The 6,187-nt window shown below is 40.2% G+C and overlaps 1 pseudogene; it reads left to right on the top strand.

The window, feature by feature from the left end:
- The first annotated feature begins 362 nt into the window (after window positions 1-362).
- LOC110308979 (protein kish-A-like) lies at window positions 363-5,208 on the top strand (annotated as a pseudogene).
- The last annotated feature ends 979 nt before the right edge of the window (window positions 5,209-6,187 follow it).

Genomic DNA, 6,187 nt, shown 5'->3' on the forward strand with positions numbered 1-6,187 from the left:
TCCAGGAAATGACACTTACGGAGTGGGCAAAGAGAGTGGAGTGGTTCGAGCAGACGAAAGAGGAATCAGCTGAAGGGGCAGAGAATCCGGAGTTGACTATGGTGGGCAGCAGAAGCCATCAGAAACAAATGATCCATACTTTAAAGGAGTCAAATCAGTAGCGGATCAGTTATAAGAGGCTGAGACCCTTGGAAAGGAATCCATTGTGCCCCTTCTGGGTATTTGGTGCCAGGTATTTAAGCTGACAAAGTGAATATTTCATGGTATGGTTAAGGGGAAGGTTTTTATTGTAGATGTGGAGCGAGAATGGCCAGAGGCATCCAGAAGAGTCCAGAGCAGAGAGAGAATGAAGTAGATCGAACATGGCCAGCACACTGGGTATGGTGAGAGCTATGGTGAGAGAGGGCAGAAGGGATATAAAGCATAGCAGGGGATAAAGAGCAGAGAGAGAGAGAGAGAGAGAGAGAGAGAGAGAGAGAGAGAGAGAGAGAGAGAGAGAGAGAGAGAGAGAGAGAGAAAGAAACTAAACACACACACACACATGGGGTGGGGAGCATAGCTGAAATGGCGAGGTTCTGAGGAGAATGAATAACTAGGGGAAAGAAGCCTGTGAGCTGGGTGGAGTTTAGGGTGGGGGAAGAGGTGAGAGGCAAGAGCAGAGGAACAGGTACTCCTGACTCCATGCTAACAGGCACCAGGGGTATGAAAAACTCCTGTTGGAACCTGCTTCACAATTTCCTGAGGAATACTGGTTTTTATCTAGTCACCAGAAATCCTCCGATTATGCAGTTTGAGCTCATTTCTGGACCTATGGACTGTCTTTTGGAGATGGGGGGATGGAAGTTTCCTTTGGACCCGGAAAAAGACCTTCTGCGGTGGCTGCTTTCTGCCTGTAATCTCTCATCCATTGCTCTGTAAATAATAAATTTATTACCTAATAAGTTAATTGGTTTCTCGGAGTGAACTTTAGTGGGATTTCACCAAATTGTTGTGTTATTGGAACCATAGGAGGAGGGAGTCTCCCCAAGAGAAGGAATTTTAGCAATTACCCCACAAGACCATTTACAAGGAACTGGGGTTAAATCAGGTGCATGGTAGTCGGGCACTTCCTGTGTTCTTGTCTTACTCAGTTGCAGTGTAAACAAAAGCAATTGCTGAAGCCACAGCCTGATGCTTTTGTCATACAAGCTCCATTGCAAATATGTGTTACTATTGCAATTTAGTTTTTTTTAAAAATCCTTGTAGTGAAATTTTTGTGAGAAAAACTTCTGATAATGATTATATATATATATATTGCATATATGATTGTATATACATTATATATAACACTATATATTATATGTAATATGCATATAATATATATGTTTCTATAAAATGTACAGTGAGACAAACCAATTGCAAGTGCTTTCTCATGCAGCATAAGTTAAGATTGTCTTTTGTGCTGGGAAAACCTCTCTCAATAGACAAACCACTCTCTTTCAGTCAACTCTTGTCCTTAAAATAACCCTATTGAGCTGTTTGTGGTATTATCTACATGCAATTCCAATGCTCTGGAGGAAGAAGCCGGGGATTGCCACAACTTCAAGGCCAGCCTGTTTTCCAAAGGAGTTCCAGACTAGCCAGTGAGACACGATGAAAACATGTCTCAAAATAAAAGTAAAAATAAACACTTTTGACTAAAGCATCAAAACTAACCGAAGATTCCTGGTAATAGTTATATTTGCTAAAAACAAAAACAAACAAACAAACAAACAAACAAAAAAACCCTTATTCTTCTCTAGGACTCAGAGGTGGCCACACATTAACTATGTCTGGCCACAGGGAAAACACTAATTTACTAATTCTGAAGTAGATGTTCACCTCTAGCCTACTTTGCTACCCACCCAAACCTGCTGGCCAAAGGCTGCACCAACACAATCAGGGCTACGTAGACAGGTAATTTAACACAGACTTTAAAGAGAGAAGAAAGTGTTCTCTGACCTGCTTTTGTACAGTAAATATTTAGTAAACATTCCAAATAAGATATGTTTCTTTTTATGAAGAGGAAGTCAGGAGTCAAGGAGAAATGAAGAAGAGATGGGGTTGGGAATTACATCCTAAAGAGAAAGAACTAGAGCTAGAGAGCTACCCAGAGCTCAACAAGCAAGTGGACAGGTCAGGAAAGACACAAGCCAAGTCAGGGGAAGTGGAAGATTCCACCTCAGTGGTTACATAAAGGTGAGGTGCAAGATGAGAAAGGCTGGGAGAAATGTTATCAGGGTAGAGGGGTGAAACCGAGGAAGAGAAAGGGGGCTAGTCTAGGGAGAGATGGAGTCCCAGCTCTGCTGTGGACATTTGCATTTGAGGGACCCACTGAAGATCAGGGCAGAAGCTGAAGCAAGCTGAAAGATGTAGCAATATAGAACGAGGAAGAACTTGGGTAGAAAAAGAAACAGAAATAACAAGAAACAATTCCATTCTCTTACAGAAGTGTTCACAAATCTTTCAAGTGGCTTTACAAATGCCCAGGAAGTAGGATTTCTTCTTTCTCTTTACTAAAAGCATAAATAGTGTTTCTATTTATAGGAAAGAAGTGGCTGATTGAGCGTGAAGAAGGGTGTGGAAAGGTGAATATCAAGGAGCGGCTCCATTGAAATACTGAAGTGGCATGGCTTGTTTTAGTAGTGAAAGAAATGGGATGTTGAATTACTCAGAAATATTTTGGCTTTGTGTTTTGTGGTCCATTGACCTAAATGCCATTTCTAATGTCTTATTATTGTGCTTGCCTTCAATGGTGAAATACTCAATTATATGGTTGGCACTTACCAAATAATGACACTTATATTCCTGTTTTACTAGAACTCAATGGTCAACTTCTGTTGCCCCTGATACCAATTGACTGTTCTCACAAATCAGTTGGAAAGTGATATTAATGAACTATTCTTTGATATGGCTTTAAAAAAAGTCAGGATTTTGTAACATGTCTTAGGCTAGCCTTGAACTCACTATGCATCCCAGGCTGCCCTTAAACTCTTGGAAATCCTCCTGCCACCACCTCCTTAGAGGATAATAGGCACACACAATGACATCTGCCTAAAAGTTGTAATTTAAACTTTTAACAAATGGGCTCAAGTTCCACTCAAACTCTTTCATTGGAAAGATATGAGAATTGGCTTTGAAATCCTTCCTCCCAGTGTTTTAGGTGTGCAGATAACAGTAGTGTCTGTGAGATGAATGTTTACATTTAGACGACAAAATCATCGATGGATGGGAATACTGCCAAAGCTTCTGTTGTCAGAATTCTCCCTCCATAGCACAGTGTTCTCTTTAAAAGGCAGCTAATCAGTGTCTCATTCATTGTCTGCCTTGAGTTCAGACCTGACTAGATCAGCACTGCTTGGCAGTTGGTTGAAAATCAGGGGTGAGAATACAGAGAGAATGAAGAATAGCAAGTTTTCTTTCTAAGATGCTCAATGGCAGAAATTTCTAAATTATCAGCCAGTTTATATCCCTTTGGCTGAGGTTGCTACTCTTATCCTCCATCAGTATCATAGTTCTGGAGATTGATAGAACTATTTGTCCATGTTTCATGGATCTGTCTATTTAAAACTTGGCATTGTACGCCATAAATCCATGTAGCCTACAGAATGTAGTAGTTTTCTGAATGAGTTCATAGTGGGCTACATAAACACCCACTATGCAGTTCTCAGTCATTCCCAAGGACTTTCCAGTGACAGATGGACAGATGGCAGCAATGCCATTCTCCACATAAGCATCAAGTGAGATGAAGGGGATGCAGACCCAGGATCTTTCACTAACTAATTCACCTGACAACTAGTTCTCTAGGGTGGTCTTGTTTCCCAAGAAATATGCAAAAATGGGTCATCAGGAAGGGCTAAAGCCTCCTACTGCTGAAGAGGTGACCTGGATAATAATTGAAATTCAATATCTACCTGTGCATTTTACCCATTTGAGTCCCCTCAATCTCAGCTAGGATATGTGCCAGTGGCTTTTCTAACACTCTGACCTCATTCCTGCAGTGTTAAAGTGAGCTTGCAATTTCTAAAGTTGTTTACTTACCATTTAAATGAGGCAAATGGAACTGAAGGATTGTTTCCATGAACCTGAGCTCCCAGAACATTCTCCTGGCTGTATGGTGTAGAAACTTCATGGCCTAGCTTGCCTCCTATACCTTCCACACAAAGTTCACTGAGAAGGGACCTTGATAGAAGCATCACTATATTTTTGAAGCTGGGTGAGTTTCATATAGCTATGATACCTTAAAGATGCTGTGATGGACAAACATGGTTTCTCATATCTGTAATGCTAGCTTTCAGGGAGCTAAAGCAGGAGAATCACTGAGTTCAAGGCCAGCCTGGGCTATCTTATCTCAGAAACCAAACGATACAAGCAAGCAAACAGACAAATGAACAAACAAATGAACAAGAAAAACCCAAAACAAAAATACTAAAAAACAAATCTATAATTTTAACTTTCTTACTTAAAATGTCCTAGATCAAAAACACATAAATTGAAGAATTTCCAATCTTGTTCTAACTTCCCCATTTTTTCCATCTAGATATTGATATTGATCATGAACCCCTGTCCAATGCTTTCTTTTCATGTTTATTACCTAAATCTTCAAAAGAATAGCTCATATCAGAATTTCCCAAGCATGAATGATAGTTGAGGTGGCTGGACCAGCCAAATGGGTAAAAGGCACAGGTAGATATGGAATATCAATTATAATATCCAGATAACCTCTTCAGCAGTAGGAGGCTTTAGTCCTTCCTGATGACCCATTTTTTGCATATTTCTTGGGAAACAAGACCACCCTAGAGAACTGGTTGTCAGGTGAATTAGTTAGTGAATTAGTCTGCATCCCCTTCATATCACTTGATGCTTATGTGGAGAATGGCATTGCTGTCATCTGTCCATCTGTCACAGGACAGTCCTAGGGAATGACTGAGAACTGCATAATGGGTGTTTATGTAGCCCACTATGAACTCATAGTCTGCCATTTTCAATTTTCAGAGTTTATTGACTGTAATCTTGCTGCTTATATGTATTTGTGCTTATATCCAATCCCTGGCACCCAGCGTCCTGGACAGAAATAAAACTGGACTATTGGGAATATTTTGAAAGTGTGCCCGAATTGGTGAACACAAGAGTCCTTGTTTCGCCATATGCTGTATAGTGGTGGCCCTCAGCATCCTCTTCATACAGTAGCTTTGGAAACTACCAGCACATGATTGCCATCAGACTGTAAACAAGGACTTGCCTCCAGAAAATAGTGAGAAGAATGGTTAAGCCATTTGTCTCTGAACATGGAATGAGATAAAATTCAAGATGCCGTTCTCTACTTTTATGCTATTGGACTAGTGAACTGAATGAATAATTAAGATGTAACAGTTTAATACACAGGAATGTGATTGTAGCCATCAACCTCGGTTCTCTCACTCGAGTATTACATTCTGCAAATGTCATTCTGTTGTGTCAGGACTGCTTTTCATAAGGTTCTCCATGCATGAAGTAGAAACCCAGTGGCAAATTTAGCAGGCTCCTTTGACTAGGGCTTCAAAACAATGTCTTCACAGAATGGTACCTTCTAGCCACTGACCTATTATTGAGAAAAAAGATTGTTCTATTTTTGTTGTTGTTACTGTTCTTATGGCTTGCATTCATATTTAAACCCTTTGGATTGCTAACAGAGTACCTCTAGTCTTGGCAAATTCTGTAGTTTATTACAGATGTTTAAAGTATTTTTTAAAAAAGGAATGATAGTTGAATTGTATTAATTTTTTTATACTGAATGCCTTTGGGAATGTTAATTACAAATAACAGCTTAGCTTCGCTGATAGCTTACTGCAAATCAGGGATTGTCCTAAGAGCTTTAAACTATCATTCCTGTTATTTAGAAACCCGGCCAACACACATTGACTCTGCAGCTCAGGCAGTCCTGGAACTTGTGGTCTTCTTCCCTCAGCCTCAAGCATAACAGGAGCTGGAGTTTTTTTGCCAGTGGACCAATTCAATAAACTGAGTTTATTTACTGAGTTTCTACTCTGAAGAAGCCATCTTGATAGGTTCCAGGAACAACACATGGCAAAACACACAAAAATAGAGCCTCTACTCTCATGGAGGTCTTGCTGTAGCTGGAAGACAGCTGTCATTCAACTGAGCTCACTAAGGCAGAACCATAGTGTTG

The sequence above is a fragment of the Mus caroli genome, unplaced genomic scaffold (genome assembly GCF_978045245.1).
Source record: "Mus caroli unplaced genomic scaffold, Mus_caroli_1 scaffold_12, whole genome shotgun sequence".
Lineage (NCBI taxonomy): Eukaryota > Metazoa > Chordata > Mammalia > Rodentia > Muridae > Mus > Mus caroli.